This window comes from Garra rufa, chromosome 25 (assembly GCF_049309525.1).
Source record: "Garra rufa chromosome 25, GarRuf1.0, whole genome shotgun sequence".
NCBI lineage: Eukaryota > Metazoa > Chordata > Actinopteri > Cypriniformes > Cyprinidae > Garra > Garra rufa.
Genome location: NC_133385.1, coordinates 16535239 through 16553501, shown reverse-complemented (window position 1 = coordinate 16553501; position 18263 = coordinate 16535239).

Genomic DNA, 18263 nt, shown 5'->3' with positions numbered 1-18263 from the left:
GTGGATGCGAGAGTCTGTAGATGCAGTATTTGTATTCAGAATGCTTTGGTCCAGTTGAATGAGCTCATGTTTTGTAATGATGATCGTAATAAGAGGCTGTGTGTTTTCATAAAGCTATCCCACGAGCCCCATTATGGACATCACACAGCTGCCGCCGCCACCTCTGTCCACCGGTTCCAGCATCTGCTATACACACACACATACACACGGATGCCAATAGACACCATTCACTCACTGACAAAGGCAGACTTCCTCAAGTTTCACTTCTCACCTTTAAAAGGTGAAACAAACCCTTTCGGCCACTGGGACGTTGTACTCTTGTGCCAATAACCGTGCCAAGGGAGGTTGATTTACATTTTTTTCTCATTAAAGGATTAGTTTGCTTCCAGAATAAAAAAAATCCTGATAATTTATTTACCCCCATGTCATCCAAGATGTTCACGTCTTTCTTTAAGTCGGAAAGAAATTAGGTTTTTGAGAAAAACATTTCAGGATTTTTCTTCATATAGTGGACTTCAATGGGGATCAGCGGGTTAAAGGTCCAAAGTGAAGTTTCAATGCAGCTTCAAAGGCTCTACACAATCACAGCTAAGGAATAAGAGTCTTGTCTACCAAAACGTTTGGTAATTTTCTAAAAAATAAAAATAAAAAATGTACATACTCTTTAACCGCCAATGTTCGTCTTGCATTTGTTTTCCTTTAAAAACTTAATTTCTTTTTGACTGAAGAAAGACATGAACATCTTGGATGACATGGGGGTGAGTATTATCAGGTAACAATTAATCTGGAAGTGAACTAATCCTTTAAAGTGATTGGTCACCCATGAATTACAATTCTGACATAATTTATTAACCCTAATGTTGTTTACAACCGGCTTACTTTCTTCTGTGAAAACATACATTTTGACTAATGTTTCAACAGTTTTTGCTTATACAATGAGAGTCACAACACTGGACCCCATTGACTTTAAACAATCAATCAGTGTCACAGTCTGGCTGGGTTGAGGAGTAGAGATGGACGAGGAGAACCGGAGTAACTGAATGAATGAAGTTTATTAAAATAAAAACCGCAAAATAAACAAAACCGGGAGCAGAAAATGAGCACATGAAACAAAACAAACAGAAGTAACATCTTTGACCGACAAACGGGGTGTGCAAACACACACTCTTAAATATACTGAAACGGGGGCGTGGTCACAAACAAGATAACAGGATAACGAGGGGGAAATACAAATATGGGCATGAACAAACCAAATGGAAACAAAACTAGAGGGGAAGACAAGGACTAAACCATTAGAACTGGAAACATAGGGGAAAAAACACTAGGAGAACAGAACAGAACAGAACAAGACATAATCCTGACAATCAGTTTCTTCTAAGTTCTACAAAGAATGAAAGACATATAGGTTTGAAACAACATTAGGTTAATAAAAATGACAGAATTTTGTTATTTGGGTTAAACTATTCATTTAATAATCAAATTTCTGATGTGTTTTGAATTGCTTACTCATCTAATTCTATAGTGAAATATATATTAAGAAGTATGCTATTATGTAAACTCATGCCAACAAGTTATATTTTGCCATTTTCTTACTCATTGTCTATTACTTATAAATAAATGCATCCGATTTCTTTTAAAATTCACTATAAAGTTTTCTTAACAAAGACATTTTTAAAACTGGCCTAAAACGAAGAAATACAGCGAGGATTTGGTCATAAGTTAAACGACCTCAAAAATAATGCTGACAGTGTTTATTTTACATTTTAACCCAATTTTCTTTTCCTAAAATTGCTTGCTCATAATCTATTCCTTAATGAAATATGTCCAGAAATCTGTTATCTTGAAAATTCATCTTTAAACTCATGCCAGCAAGTTATATTTTGCCATTTTCTATCATTTTAAAATGGCTTACTTATTGTCTATTACTTATAAATAAACACATCCGATTTCTTTTTAAAATTTACTATAAAAACTAACAAAGAAATACAGCAAGCAATCAGTCATACTTTAAAAGCAACTCAAAAATAATGCTGACAGGGTTTATTTTACATTTTAACTCAATTTTCTTTCCTAAAATTGCTTACTCATAGACTATTCCTGAATGTAATGTATTTATGTCAATTCTCTTTAAAACTCATATTAGCAAGTTATATTTTGCCATTTTGTATTATTTTTAGCCAGTTTGCTTTTATAAAATGGCTTACTCATTGTCTATTACTTATACATAAATGCATCCGATTTCTTTTAAAATTCACTATAAAGTTTTCTTAACAAAGACATTGTTAAAACTGGCCTAAAACGAAGAAATACAGCGAGGATTTGGTCATAAGTTAAACGACCTCAAAACTAATGCTGACAGGGTTTATTATACATTTTAACCCAATTTTCTTTTCCTGAAATTGCTTGCTCATAATCTATTCCTTAATGAAATATGTCCAGAAATCTGTTATCTTGAAAATTCACCTTTAAACTCATGCCAGCAAGTTATATTTTGCCGTTTTCTATCATTTTAAAATGGCTTACTTATTGTCTATTACTTATAAATAAACACATGCGATTTCTTTTTAAAATTTACTATAAAAACTAACAAAGAAATACAGCAAGGAATCAGTCATACTTTAAAAGCAACTCAAAAATAATGCTGGCAGGGTTTATTTTACATTTTAACTCAATTTTCTTTCCTAAAATTGCTTACTCATAGTGTCACGACCACACACAAAGGGAGAAGGTGAGTATCTTTCAAGGTATTTATTAACAAACGTGCACAGTTCAACACACGTGCAAACGGGTGAATAATGTCTCTGTGGTCAAATCTTCAAACATAACACAACAGGTGAGTTCAAGTTCATAAGGATCATAGCGTTAGCAACAGTCACTTCCCTCTGACACGATTAACGTGTTTCACAGGAGAACATCAGAGCAATCCACGGGGAGCACAGGAGAACATCAGAAGAATCCACGGGGAGCACAGGAGAACATCAGAAGAATCCACGAGGAGCACAGGAGAGACAACAGGAGGGGGAGAAGATCCACAGAGAAGCATCCATGCAACTTCGATACCAGCCGGTGAGTGAGTGAATGAGGTAAGTATTTGAAGGGTGTGGTGATTGCTGGTGCAGGTGACGGTGATTAGAATTCTGGTGATGGTTCACGGGTGTGCTGTGGTGGTGATTGGCTGGTTGGTGGAGGATCGTGGTGATTGGGGCTGAGGGAACGTGCAGAGGGTGTGACATCACCCCCTCCTCCACGGGTGACTCCTGGCACCCAAGAGCGGCGACGGGGACGACCACGACCTCTGGGAGCTGGGCGTTCGGGATGTTGGCGGTGGAATTCCTCGAGGAGAGTCGGGTCCAGGATGTCGTCACGGGGTATCCACGATCTCTCCTCGGGTCCGAACCCCTCCCAGTCCACTAGGTACTGGAGCTGGCCGTTCCGCCGCCGGGAGTCTAGGATTTCTTGGACTTGGTAGATGTTATCTCCAAGGATCTCTGGCGGGTCGGGAGGAGGAGGTGACTCCGATTCTGTGGAGGAAGGGAACAGGGGTTCAGTGTGGCGTTTGAGTAGGGAAACGTGAAACGAGGGAGCGATTCTGTAATGTGGAGGTAGGTTTAGACGGTAGGTGACAGGGTTGATTTGTGAGTGCACGGTGAAGGGCCCTATGTAGCGGGGACTCAGCTTCCTGCTGGGCAGCCGGAGGCGTATGTCTCGAGTGGACAGCCATACTTGGTCCCCGGGGAGGTAAACTGGGTTGGGTAGCCTACGACGGTTGGCGTGTTCCGTATGCCTCCGTACTGCCCGCTGGAGATGGACGTGCGCTGAGTCCCACACCCTCTCGCTCTCTCGGAACCAGTGATCTACCGCGGGCACCTCGGAGGACTCTCCAGTCCATGGAAACAGAGCTGGTTGATAACCTAGAATACATTGGAATGGGGTTAGACCAGTAGAGGTTTGACGGAGGGAATTTTGCGCATACTCAGCCCACGGTAGATACTGGCTCCAGGTGTTTTGATGTTGGGAACAGTACGTCCGAAGGTAGCGGGAGATTTCCTGTATTTTCCGTTCGGTCTGCCCGTTCGTTTGAGGGTGATATCCGGATGACAGGCTGACTGTGGTACCCAGGAGTTGGAAGAAGGCCCGCCAGACCCTGGAAATGAATTGGGGTCCCCGATCGGACACGATGTCTTCTGGGAGTCCGAAGTTCCGGAATACATTGTGGAACAGTGCTTCTGCGGTTTCTAGTGCTGTGGGGAGACCTTTGAGAGGTATTAATTTGCAAGCTTTTGAGAATCGATCGACTACCACTAAAATTGTGGTGTAACCCTGAGAGGGGGGCAGGTCTGTGGCGAAGTCAATGCCCAAGTGTGTCCAGGGTCGGCGGGGAATAGGTAATGGTTGTAATTTACCTTCAGGTAAGCGGCGTGGGGTTGTGTTAACGGCGCAGACCGAACATCCTTGGACGTACCGTTCCACTTCCCTGCTCATGTTGGGCCACCAATATTTCTGCTGGAGGAGCGAGAGGGTTCGCCTGCTGCCAGGATGTCCTGAGCCGGGGGACGTGTGCGTACTATCCAGCAGAAGGGGTCTGAGACGGCTTGGGACATAGACACGACCCGGGGGAAGCTCCGGTGGTGCAGGTTCCTCGAAGGTGGCGGCTCGTATATCTTCATCCAGCTGCCATAGTATGGGTGCGAGAAAGACAGATGGGGGTAGAATTGGATCAGGATCGTCAGAGGTAGGTTCAGGTGAGTACATACGTGATAGGGCGTCTGCTTTGGTGTTTTTGTGGCCGGGTTGGTAAGTAATGTTGAAATCGAATCGGGCAAAGAATAGTGACCAGCGAGCTTGACGGGCATTTAGTCTCTTGGCGTGCTGAATGTACTGGAGGTTCTTGTGGTCGGTTATTACGGTGAAGGGGAACTGGGCTCCTTCCAACCAGTGCCGCCACTCTTCGAGGGCGAGCTTTATTGCCAGCAGTTCGCGGTCTCCAATTCCATAATTCTGCTCGGCTGGGGTGAGTTTCTTGGAATAGTACGCACACGGATGGAGGGATCGGGGTTCATCAGACCACTGGGACAGCACAGCTCCTACGCCTACGTCCGCCGCATCAACTTCCACCACGAAGGGCCTTGAAGGGTCGGGGTGCTTGAGGATAGGAGCGGTGGTGAACATCAGCTTTAGACGGTCGAAGGCTTGCTGAGCCTCTGGAGTCCACTGTAGTACCCGGCGTCCTCCCTTTAAGAGGGAAGTGAGTGGAGCCGATAGGAGGCTATAGTTTTTTATAAAGCGTCGGTAGAAGTTAGCGAAGCCTAAGAAACGCTGAAGCTCCTTCACCGTCCTGGGCTCCGCCCACTTGGCCACTGCGTCCACCTTACCGGCTTCCATACGAACTCCCTCCGCAGTGATCACGTATCCGAGAAAGGAGATGGAGGGCTGATGGAATTCACATTTTTCTAATTTCAGATAGAGTTGGTACTCACGGAGGCGTTGGAGAACCTGGCGGACGTGGTCTTGATGTTCCTTTAGGTTACGTGAGTAAATGAGGATATCGTCAATGTAGATGATTACGAATCGATGGAGGTAGTCGCGGAAGATTTCGTTCATGAAATTCTGAAATACGGAAGGACTGTTAGCCAGGCCATAGGGCATCACCTGATATTCATAGTGACCGGTCGGGGTGATGAAGGCGGTTTTCCACTCATCTCCTTCTCGGATACGGATCAGGTTGTACGCACTGCGGAGGTCGAGTTTGGTGAAGATGTGGGCTTCCCGTAGTTCCTCCAAGGCAGCTGGCACTAGAGGAAGTGGATAGGCGAATTTCACCGTGGCGTCGTTGAGCACCCGGTAGTCAATGCAGGGTCTGAGCCCGCCATCCTTCTTGGGGACGAAGAAGAAACTGGATGCTGCTGGGGACGTGGAAGGTCTGATGAACCCCTGTTGGAGAGCCTCCTGGATGTAATTCTCCATGGCCTCCTGCTCAGGACGTGAGAGGGGGTAGATCTTCCCGTGGGGTAGTTTGGCGCCTGGCAGCAGGTCGATACTACAATCCCAGGGCCGGTGCGGTGGTAGTTGTGTGGCCCGTTCCTTGCTGAAGACATCGGTGAAAGACTGATAGACGGGGGGAATGGCGGTGGTGGATTGAGTGGCAGGGCTCTCTATGGTGGTGGCGTGCAGAGGGATAGGATGGTATGGAGACTCTGCATCCGACGAGGAAGGATGGTAGCCGTGGTTCCTGCACGTTTTGCCCCACTCCAGGACCTCTCCTGTGCTCCAATCTATGCGGGGTTGGTGCTTAATGAGCCATGGTCTGCCCAGGATGACATCCACGTTGGCTCGCGGGAGTACTAGGAGGGTTAGATGTTCACGGTGGTTGTGTTGGGAGACGAGGGTCACTTTTCTGGTCCGGTGAGATATCTTACCATCGCCCAATGGTGAGTTTTGGATTGTGGTAATTTGGTATGTGACCTCATTTTGAACGGTGGGAATTCGATATTTAGCAATGAAGTGTGATGAAACAAAATTGCCAGCCGCTCCGGAATCCACGAGCACATAGATGGGGAGAGTACGAGAGTTTACTATTAGTTCAGCGGTAATATGGGGTAAGAGAGACATGGCCGGAGTAATAGATACAGTACTCACCATTGGACGAGGCGGGCGGACTGGACAGGCACTGATGAAGTGAGAGGCTTCTCCACAATATAGGCACAGACGATTATTAATTCGTCGTTTCCTCTCCGCAGGATCCAGGCGATAGGAGTCCGTAATCATAGGTTCTTCCGCATCTCGTTGGGGTGACGGTGTTCGAAGTGGAGGGAAGCTGGGTACAGACTTTGTAGAAGGACATGCTGAGAGATGTTGAGAGATGCCTACTGCCTTCTTAATAAAGGTTTCCAGCGGTACGTTGTCATCGTAAATGACCATATGCTTGCGGATCTGGGGTTTAAGCCCCTTACGGTAGGCTGCTAGGAGAGCGATTTGGTTCCAACCACTGGTGGCCGCTAGGGAGCGGAAGCGCAGGGTGTATTCGTGAATATTGGACGCACCTTGATTCAGAGTGATCAGTTCATCGTGTACGGAAAGGGGAGTGAGCACAGCTCCAAACACGTCCTTGAAGTGGGCAACGAAAGCATTATAGGAGATTAAAGCGTCGCTCCGTGAATTCCAGAGTGCGTCTGCCCATTGAAGTGCCTGCCCAGTGAGGAGGGAAATCATAAAAGATATCTTAGAAATTTCGTTAGGAAACTGGTGTGCGTTGGCTTCGATATAGAGGGAACTTTGCAGGAGGAAACCATTGCAGCCACCCGGGTCTCCGGAATAACTCATAGGGCGAGAGAGGGGCGTGTTGGAAATCGTCGTTGGAGCAGCAGGTAGAGATTGACGAAGGACGTTTACCATATCCGAAAATGGGTCAGGGGTGTCTTCGGTGATAGTGGCGCTCGCCTCCATGAGTGACGCGGTGAGTTAATACTTTTTAGGGCTGGTATCCTGTCACGACCACACACAAAGGGAGAAGGTGAGTATCTTTCAAGGTATTTATTAACAAACGTGCACAGTTCAACACACGTGCAAACGGGTGAATAATGTCTCTGTGGTCAAATCTTCAAACATAACACAACAGGTGAGTTCAAGTTCATAAGGATCATAGCGTTAGCAACAGTCACTTCCCTCTGACACGATTAACGTGTTTCACAGGAGAACATCAGAGCAATCCACGGGGAGCACAGGAGAACATCAGAAGAATCCACGGGGAGCACAGGAGAACATCAGAAGAATCCACGAGGAGCACAGGAGAGACAACAGGAGGGGGAGAAGATCCACAGAGAAGCATCCATGCAACTTCGATACCAGCCGGTGAGTGAGTGAATGAGGTAAGTATTTGAAGGGTGTGGTGATTGCTGGTGCAGGTGACGGTGATTAGAATTCTGGTGATGGTTCACGGGTGTGCTGTGGTGGTGATTGGCTGGTTGGTGGAGGATCGTGGTGATTGGGGCTGAGGGAACGTGCAGAGGGTGTGACACATAGACTATTCCTGAATGAAATGTATTTGTTATTATGTCAATTCTCTTTAAAACTCATATTAGCAAGTTATATTTTGCCATTTTGTATTATTTTTAGCCAGTTTGCTTTTATAAAATGGCTTACTCGTTGTCTATTACTTATACATAAATGCATCCGATTTCTTTTAGAATTCACTGCAAAAGTTTCCTTCATAAACAACTTTTTAAAATTGGCCTAAAATGAAGAAATACCGCAAGGATTCGGTCTTCATTTAAAAGGACCTCAAAAATAATGCTGACAGGGTATATTTTACATTTTAACCCAATTTTCTTTTCTAAAATTGCTTACTCATAATCTATTCCTTAATTAAATATATCCAGAAATCTGTTATCATGTAAATTCACCTTAAAACTCATGCCAGCAAGTTATGTTTTGCCATTTTGTATCATTTTCAACCAGTTTGCTTTTAGAAAATGGCTTACTCATTGTCTATACTTATACATAAATGTATCCAATTTCTTTTAGAACTCACTGCAAATGTTTCCTTCACAAAGATTTTTTAAAAATTGGCCTAAAATAAAGAACTACAGCAAGGATTTAATCATATTTTAAAAGGACCTCAAAAATAATTATTAATAAATTAATCATTTTAACTCAATTTTATTTTCTAAAATTGCTTACTCATAGTCTATTCCTTAATATGTGGTATTATGTAAATTCCCCTTAAAACTCATGCCAGCAAGTTATATTTTGCCATTTTCTATCATTTTAAAATGGCTTACTTATTGTCTGTTACTTCTAAACACATCCGATTTCTTTTAAAAATTCACTATAAAAACAAACAAAGAAATACAGCAAGGAAACAGTCATCCTTTAAAAGCACCTCAAAAATATTGCTGACGGGGTTTGTTTTACATTGTAACTCAATTTCCTTTCCTAATACTGCTTACTCATAGTCTATTCCTTAATGGAATATATCTGTTATCATGTAAATTTACCTTAAAACTGATGCCAGCAAGTTATATTTTGCCATTTTAGGTCAATTTTCCAGATTGCTTCACTTGCTCATGGTCAATTACTTATAATGAAATGCATTTTAAAAAGACATTACATTTGTTTTTTGGTCCACAAGAGTAACATAACCACAAAGCCACAAAGTGAGGTCAGCAAACCCCACCAGACCCGATCCACAGTTGCCAAACATGTTAGCCGATAGCTTCATGTGTGCCAAACACCGGCAGAAATGGGAGGGAATGTTCTTCCACGTTCACCTAATCACGGGAAACCAAAATGACCCAAGCCTGACTTCACCGATCTGTTGTTTTTTTCCTTCCGAGGGCTCAAGATTAAGCCGAACAAATGAGGAGATTGTGCAAAAGAAACTCCATCTCCTTTCAAGCCAACTTTATTACATTGTGTTGTCATCCGATACCATGATTAGGACAATGACTCTCACTGTGAGACAGCGTATGGCTATACGAGACAGAAACGAATATCCTTCGTTTCCCACAAAAGCGGCCTTAAATGTTAGCAGACATCCAAACGCAGCAAGGGACATTTCTGTTTGCCTTTCTTTCCTGATTATTCAGAATAGATGGACAATATGTCTGGCGTACAATGATCATCTCTAGTGCCCATTTAGCAAAGGAAAGAAAGAGCAGCTTGTTGATTAAAAAGCTTTTTACTTCAGACATGTCGTCCATTAATTCTATTCAAACGCTCACATCAAATCGCCTTGTCTGGAGGCTAATCACTATGAATGATCTGCAAACTCAAGCAGCCCAAAGAGAAGCTATTCATAACCGTTAGCAGCCTCAATAATAAAGCCTTCTAATGCTTTAATGGCTTTAGCTGTTGTGCAGCGGGATTCATTTTCCCTTTTAAAAGCAATTACATTCACATACTCAAACAAAGGTGCGCAGTCTCTCTCAGAGCTGTTTACTGCGACACCGAGCACAATAAACCTTCTTTTGGGTGGCGTATACTCATTTAAAAACAGCAGATTGATTCATATGCAAGACTTTATAGCTTCCTCGAGCTCTCTGACGGATGCTAGCTTGGCTTTAATATGTTAAAACTAAGCTAAGCTAGCTCACGCACGAGCCTGGAAAGTTTCGCCAGTTGGCGCCGTGATTTTTAACGAGCGCAGGCTCTCATTACTGTCAAGAACTAAAGAACGGTCTTCTCTGACCTACAGGCGCTAATTTCGCAAACAGTGCATTTTTCAACAGTCAGGACCTCGTTCCTTTATCTTTTCTGTGGCACGCAGCAGATTTGAATCCACGCAGAAGCCGCCCCTAATTAATACGGGTAAGAAACTCGTCTCCTTGAAAACTTGCTTCCTCCCACTAGCCAAATCAGCAAAGACGTACGGTTGATAGCTTAAGTAAAACGTTGCAGCGGTAGCTAAAAGTCACGAAACTACGTTTGCAGACGGCACGTACTGTACGCCACCTCTAGACTCTATTTGTCTTTAGTTTCTGTTACTGTCATCACCTCGCTCCTCCAGACATCTCAAGGGGAAGCAGGCAGGTGCAGAGGGTCATTCCTGTCAGTAATATGTTCTCATCCATTTTGACAGAGAAAAAGAGCTTTTCTGAGGAAGATCTAAAGAGCTCGTCTGCCCACCAGCTGAAAGCAGCATTTCAGACTGAGAAAAAAAACATTAAGATTAGGAAATGTTATTGGAAATAATAATGAAATTCATCATTTCAGATTTTTTACTGTACAGCGCAAAAGGAGATGGCTAGATGGATGTTCAAGCTGCTCTTTTCCATCAAAGTGAGCATTAAAGTGGTTCATATCATTATAAAACCCACTATAAATTAGTGGTGCAACGGATCACAAAACTCACGTTTCGGATCATATCACGGATTTGGAGTCACGGATCGGATCATTTTTCGGATCAGCAAAAAACAAACAAAACAAAAAAAAGTTTTTTTTTTTTTAATAATTACTGAATGCTAACTTTAAGTACTTCTAATCCACAGCAAAAACTACTAGCTGAACTAATAAAGTCAATTACAAAAATGAAAAGTGTAGATGAATACAAAATAAAGTTACTAATAAAATCAATAACACTAGTATTCAGGTGCAGAAATTTAATATTTAATTGTAAAATAACTAGTGCTTCTCACTGCAGGTATTTATAGGACGCTGTCTCTTTAATGCTGCGTTCACACCAAACGCGAATATGCGTCTGGCGCGAGTGATTTCAATGTTAACGGTGCGTTCACACTGGCACGTAGCGAGCGGGGCGAAGCGAGCATTTTCAATTCGTTCATGTGGAAGTTGAGCGTAAACGGTCGCGTGGTGCATTTTGGGATTGGAAGCGGCGCGGAGAAAGCGTTGAGAGCAGCTGACAGCGTCAAAAGGTTGGGCATTCCTCAACTTTATGCAAATTTCGAGCGCAAAACGCCGGCGACAACCAATCGCTGTGAAGAGTAGGCAAGGCAAGATTATGACGCGTGTTTCTGAAACTGGTGGATTACTGAGCTGAAATCACATATTATTGAAAAAGTCAAGCAAAAGTAAATGTACTTTGCATGTTTTCATTAAATGCTACAGTTTAGTTTTCGAACCGCCGTTAAAAGAAGACAATGGAACATAAATAGGGTGTGAACATTGTTTTTCAGAGGTGTGCTCAGCCCTAAATTAGACACTCCCCAAAGCAGTGGCGTTGTAGCGTTGCTAGCGGCACTGAGCGTGGATTTGACGCTGTAGTGTGAACGCACCGTAAGACGCGTTTACGCGCGTCTGGAGTTCTTGCGGCGCGAATTGGCGTTTAGCGCGGCGCGGTAGACGCGAATTCGCCTCATTCGCGCGTCTAGTTCGCGCGAATGACGCGAATTGAGCGTCTGGCGCGTTACGCGCGAATTGTGCTTTTTGTGCATCACGCGTTTGACGTGAATTCGCGTCTGCCGCCCGAGTTGAAAAATCTGAACTTCTGCGTCAATTCGCGCCGCGTTAACCAATCAGGAGCCTGCTTGATGCTGTGGCGGCAGGCCCGCCCGGAGTCACTCATTCAAATATGAAACATGAATACTAAATGCCTAGTGCGGTTCTAATGCTGCCTTCATGTGCTATCGTAATTATGGTAAATACCAAAATCCGACATCAAAATTGCACATGAACACCCACTCACGTTGTAATTTCCACTGGAAAGCTCGAAAATTTTTATGATACCCGAGTTGCCGAGATGGGATAAACTTTGACCTTTCCACATGGCGGACAGCAACGAAACTATAATGAATGGTAAACATTGCATGATGTAAAAAAAAAAAAAAAAACGTATATAGGCTATATATATACTATATACAGGCTTATATAAAAACGTATATAGGCTAGCTAAAAGAACCATTAGTTAGTATTGTCTTTAAAACAACTCTACTATTCATGATCAATAAGATACAGCCTATAATTTACCGTTTGCATTTTGATGCATTCTGTAGCAGATGCATTAGGGAGTTTATAACCGTTTTAAAACTTTTACCTAAGTAGCATGTGAGGACAAATTCCGAGTTCGCCATGTTTCTCTTCACTACGACAACAAAAGCACCTGAATACGACACACTGGTAATTTCCACTTCACAAGTGGAAAGCATCATCTTTTCCATATCACATGAAGGCAGCATTATACACAACAAAGCAAGTGTTTTATCACATATATGACACATATTCATTTTGTATTGAATGCTATTTATTCCATATCTAAATCTTAATTGTATGAAACATTATTATAGTGTAGTGTGTCACAATAATAACAGAACAATAATAACTATAATAGTGTGTATACTTTAGTGTGTCTGGACAGTGTTGTGTGAGGAAAATAAAGAAATCACAGGACAGGTTAAATACTTTTGGAGGCTGGCTCCATTTATCATCAAAACAAAAATAAATAACAGATTTTACAGTAATAACCTGAACAAAGAAATGGCACAGACCTATAGAATTATTATACATCAAAGGAGGAATGACATAAAGGAGTAGTTCACTTTTAAAATGAAAATTCTGTCATCATATACTGCTCCAACGCACAGAGGGAAGTTCCACCGCTCCTGAAATCCCCTCGCTCCGATGCGGGACAGCAGGTCATCGAACTGGGCGCGGGACAGGCGGAAGTACCGCTGAAAGCGGCCGTCATCCAGGCGCAGCTCCTGGAGCAAGTGATGAAACTCGCCGAACGCCTCCGAAGGGTCTGGTGGACCCAAATACGGTGACGATGATCCCTACGCCGCTGTTCTGCTCTCCGGAGCAAATACAGAGCGGTGACTCTCTCGATAATTGACCGATCAACAACAGACATCTTGTAAAAAGATGGCCGCCAACGGGGTTTGAAACTTTCGCCTCTGACGCGCGTAAATTTCGCTTCAAACTTTTGTTTTTACGCGCGTCGATTTCGCTCTTGACGCGCGAATGAACACAAAGTGGTCACGCGTATAACTATACGCGGCAGGCGCGAATTTAGACGCATATTCGCGTTTGGTGTGAACGCAGCAAAAGGCCTAATGCACGTCTCTGATACTGGCACGCATCTTTCTCAGCTGTTTCGGTTCACTGAAGACATAACCGACTGTGTTTACCAGAATACCAAAACGGGTATTAAACATAACTTTGTATGTATGTTAAGAGAAGTTTTAAAGAGGAATCAACCTGTGAATCACGCAGTCTGAATCGCGCGTCACTTCAGGTATGTGCGGCAGCGGTAAAAAAAAAAAAAAAAAAGAAAGAAAGAAAGAAACAGCGCGCGTGTTCTCTTTTGCTGCAGCAGTTTAAGTAGTTTGAATGGGTAAATTGACAAGACAAAACATATGCAAATCATACCCTTTTACTCCATGATGGTTCAATTTAACAGTTAATCCGCGAACCACATGTTTTCATTTGCTCACCTTTATGACTGACCTTTTATATAAAGCTCAAAAGTACTTTAGCAAATGCTGACAAAATATTAATGGTTGGGTAAAATATTCTTTTTATGTAGACCTACTGGCCAAAATATTATAATTGTATAAATATAAATTTTGTGAAAACAGTTCAACAAAGGCATCAGTACACTATTAGAGAACGTTTATTAATACACATTTAACCAATTCTGAGAATGTAAGTTGCTGAAAAATGAAAAATAAAGTTAATGTTCAAAATTATTCAACCCCCAAAAGTCAAATTTGTGCAGAATCCACTGATAAATGCTGCCTGTAAGTGCTTAGAAGCTTCTATCACCTTTTTACTACAGTCTTGACCCATTCCTCACCTGAAAAAGTTTTTAGATCTCTGATAATCTTTGGTTTTTACTTTGCCAGTGCTTTCTTCAAATTCAACCAAATATTTTCAATGAGAGTTAAATCTGGAGACTTAAGAACATTCTAGGACTGATCTCTGAACGTAGCATAAGTAGGTATACTTTGGGATGATTGTCCTGCAGGAATGTCCATTGATCATTAGCTTTAATCTTTGCACCAGAGGCATCACAATTCTTGCCAAAATGGCCTGATACTTCAAAGAATTCATGATGTCTACTTCCTGCTACAGTAAAACACCCCCATAAGAGAACTGGCCCACCTTCAAGTTTGACAATGGAGATGGTGTTCTTCTGGTCATAAGTTTTGCCTTTTTGGGTCCAAAAAGTTCTAGTCTGGTCACATCACTCACAGATCTATCCAAATGAATTGTAGCATGCTCAAGTCGGCCTTTTTGTTCTTCTTGGTCAAGAGTGGTTTTCAGCAAGATGCCTCAACATAAAGGCCATTCTTGTCTAGTGTTCTTTTTATACACTGCATTCAAATGTTTTTCCTCCTTTTGTTTGGTCATCTTGCAAGTCTTTGGCCGTACATTGCAAGTTTTACCTCAGTTGATTTACCTCTGATCGAACGTTTTTTAATATAGTGCTGAACCCTGAAAGGTTTTCTGGTACATCACACATTAAACTAAGGAATAAGGCTGCCGGCTGTGTGTCTAGGAACTTTTATTGTCTTGGAAATCTTCATATACCCTTAGACTTTTAGATATTTCTTCTGTATAGCTTCTCTATGGCTTTTGTGAGAGCTCTGTTGACTTAGCCATATTAGCTATCAAACTTCAGCACATGGGCTAACTATGTATCACAAGCATTTGTGGTTAAAAAATATATAATTTTGTATTTTATTTTTTTTGTTTCACTAGAAAAGACCTTTACTATGCACTGAAACTGCAATTCGGACCTTCAAACCATTGGCCACCATTGAAGTCCACTATATGGAGAAAAATCCTGGAATGTTTTCCTCAAAAACCTTAATTTCTTTTCAAATGAAGAAAGACATGAACATCTTGGATGACATGGGGTGAGTAAATTATCAGGACATTTTTATTCTGGAAGTGAACTGATCCTTTAATGTTTGGAAGTTGGAGTCCTTGGCATCAAAAAGCTTGGGTTAACAAACTCCAGGAGGCATCGCTCATTTATTTATTTTATGCTTGTATTTCATTGATTTCTTCATTGTGTTTTTATTTTGACAAAGGGCTTTGAGAAGGTTTATTTTCTGTGACATTAATGATTCAGACTGACCTAGCACGTTTGAGCCAAATAACAAGGCCGGCTCTTACAGATTGCAGAACACGTGAGAGAGTGGCAAATTATCTAAACATCTGAATCCTGCTAGCAGGCCACCCGACTCGTCGTCTCCGGCGCGTTCATTTTAGTTCACGCCTGATGACATTTTTCAACAAGCGTTCTTGTTGGAGGTAGATGGAGGATGAGTCACTGGAAGCGTTTTTAAGCTCATAAATGCACTCTGCTCATCATCTGCAACTGATGAAGTCATAATTACAGAGCTCTCGCCGCGCAGCCGCCAGATATCATTCAGCATCACCTCCGTCCTCAGATGTCTGACTAAGAGTCGGGTCAATGGAAAGAGATGCAGCACAGGCACAGTTATGAATCCCTGTTCACAGATGGTCACAGCCTTCAAACACTTTGTGCAACATCAATCTTGTGGACGTGACATTTGGCCCCCTCTCGGCGCCTTACACAAAGGTTGCTTTTGAAAGATTACTTCGGAGAGCGATTTCTAGGAGAACAGAACAACCTGATGTATTTCGGTCCTGGAAAAACCTCAAAAAGATTAAAAGCAGACTGCACCTGCACCTGCTATTGACATATTTTTGTACAGCGTGATAAATGGATATCCTAGTTTTTCAGTTATTAACTGCATTAAACAGTTTCTGTAGCGCTGAGCAGAGATCTGGTAGCTGGTCATTAGTGGTGCTTGCTAAAGCAAAGCATTGCTATTACTTTTGCTCATACTTAGGGGATTTGAACAAATCTCTAACACTAAGCATTAAACTTTGCTGCATAAATTTTCCTGAATGCCTAAAATCAAGCAGCTTGTTCAGGCAATGTGCTATTGCGTTCGATTTTTATGCCTGGTGGACCATAAAACGGATGAAAACATCTTTAGACTTACACTGAAGAAGAGACCTGAGCCAAATCTAGAGACCAGAATATTTAGAGAGATTTGTGGATAAGTTTCTTTCTCTCTCTCTCTCTCTCTCTCTCTCTCTCTCTATATATATATATATATATATATATATAAATAAATAACGTTTATCAAATATTTATTATTTATTGTTTATCAGAAATGTGTTTTAATAACATCATTAAAAAACAATAAAAAAAAAATAATAAAACAACCAGCAGGCACACAACGTCATAAGACATTGATATTTGGTTAAATTTTGGTTGCAACGTCGGGTGACAAAAATTCAATGTCACTTTAACGTCTAATGTCAATGTTAATTTGAAGTCCAATACCGACATCAGCTGATATTGATATTTTGTTGTTTTTAGGTTGTGTAACCAAAATCGAACGTTAAATCAACGTCAATTACTGACCAAAATGCAACGGCTGTCTGACGTCTGGCCAACGCCAACCTGACGTTATATTGAAAAAATACCAAAAATAAAACATTGTATTTGAAAGAGTGTGTGTATATGAACAATATTGTGTGTATATATTTAAAATGATAATGTATAAAAATGTATAAAATTAAAATGATATTGAAAATAAAAGTAATTGTATTTTAAAATGATAAAAAAATAGAAATAACAACCATTTAGTGCACACACACATTGTTATATTGACATTATTAAAGTATTAATTCATAAAGTAAATTTTTCAAAAATAAAGTAAAATAATACAGAAAATAAAAATTAACATTCAATTATACACACACACACACACACACACACATATATACAGTTAAGCCCGAAATTATTCATACCCCTGTCAAATTCTGACTTAAAGTTACTTTTATTCAACCAGCAAGTTTTTTTTTGTTTTTTTTTTGGTCTGGAAATGACACAGGCTTCTCCCAAAAGATAATAAGACAATGTACAAGAGGCATCATTGTGGAAAAACATATTTCTCAGCTTTTATTTACATTTGAACAAAAAGTGGCATGTCCAAAATGATTCATACCCTTTGCAAACTGTCACAGTCTATGGGAAAATCCAAAGTTCTATACCATTCCAAACAGTCCAAGCTGTTCAAAAACATCCTAATTACCCTGATTCATTGGGAACAGCTGTTTTAATCAACTAAACAAGTGAAAAACAGAAGCTCTCTGCTGTTGGTTTGTGGACAGTCATGGCTAAGACAAAGGAGCTCACTGAGGACCTGCGGCTGTGCATTGTGGCTGCTCACAAGTCTGGAAAGGGCTATAAGACCATATGTAAATGTTTTGAAGTTCCACTGGCTACAGTTCAAAAATACAAGACATTCCACACTGTGAAAATCTCAGAGGACGTGGTCGGAAGCCAAAAGTGACACCTGTGCTGGCCAGGAGGATAATGAGAGAGGTAAAAAAGAATCCAAGGATCACCACCAAGGCCATCCTGATGAATCTGGGCTCTGCTGGTGGCAACATCTCAAGGCAGACAGTCCAACAGACACTGCACACCGCTGGGTTCCACAGACGCAGACCACCACTTCTCCAGGTAAGGCACACAAAAGTCTGCTTGGCCTTTGCAAATGCTCATCTGGACAAAGATGAGACTGTTTTATGGTCAGATTAAACAAAAATTGAATTGTTTGGAAACAATTACATAGCCTTTCATTTGGCATAAAAAAGTTGAAGCCTTTAACCCTGAGAACACCATCCCCACTGTCAAACATGTGGTGGGAACCTAATGTTTTGGGGGTGTTTTTCAGCCGGTGGACCAGGGAACCTAATCACAGTAAACGGCACCATGAAAAAGGAGCAATACATCAAAATTCTCAACAACAACATCAGGC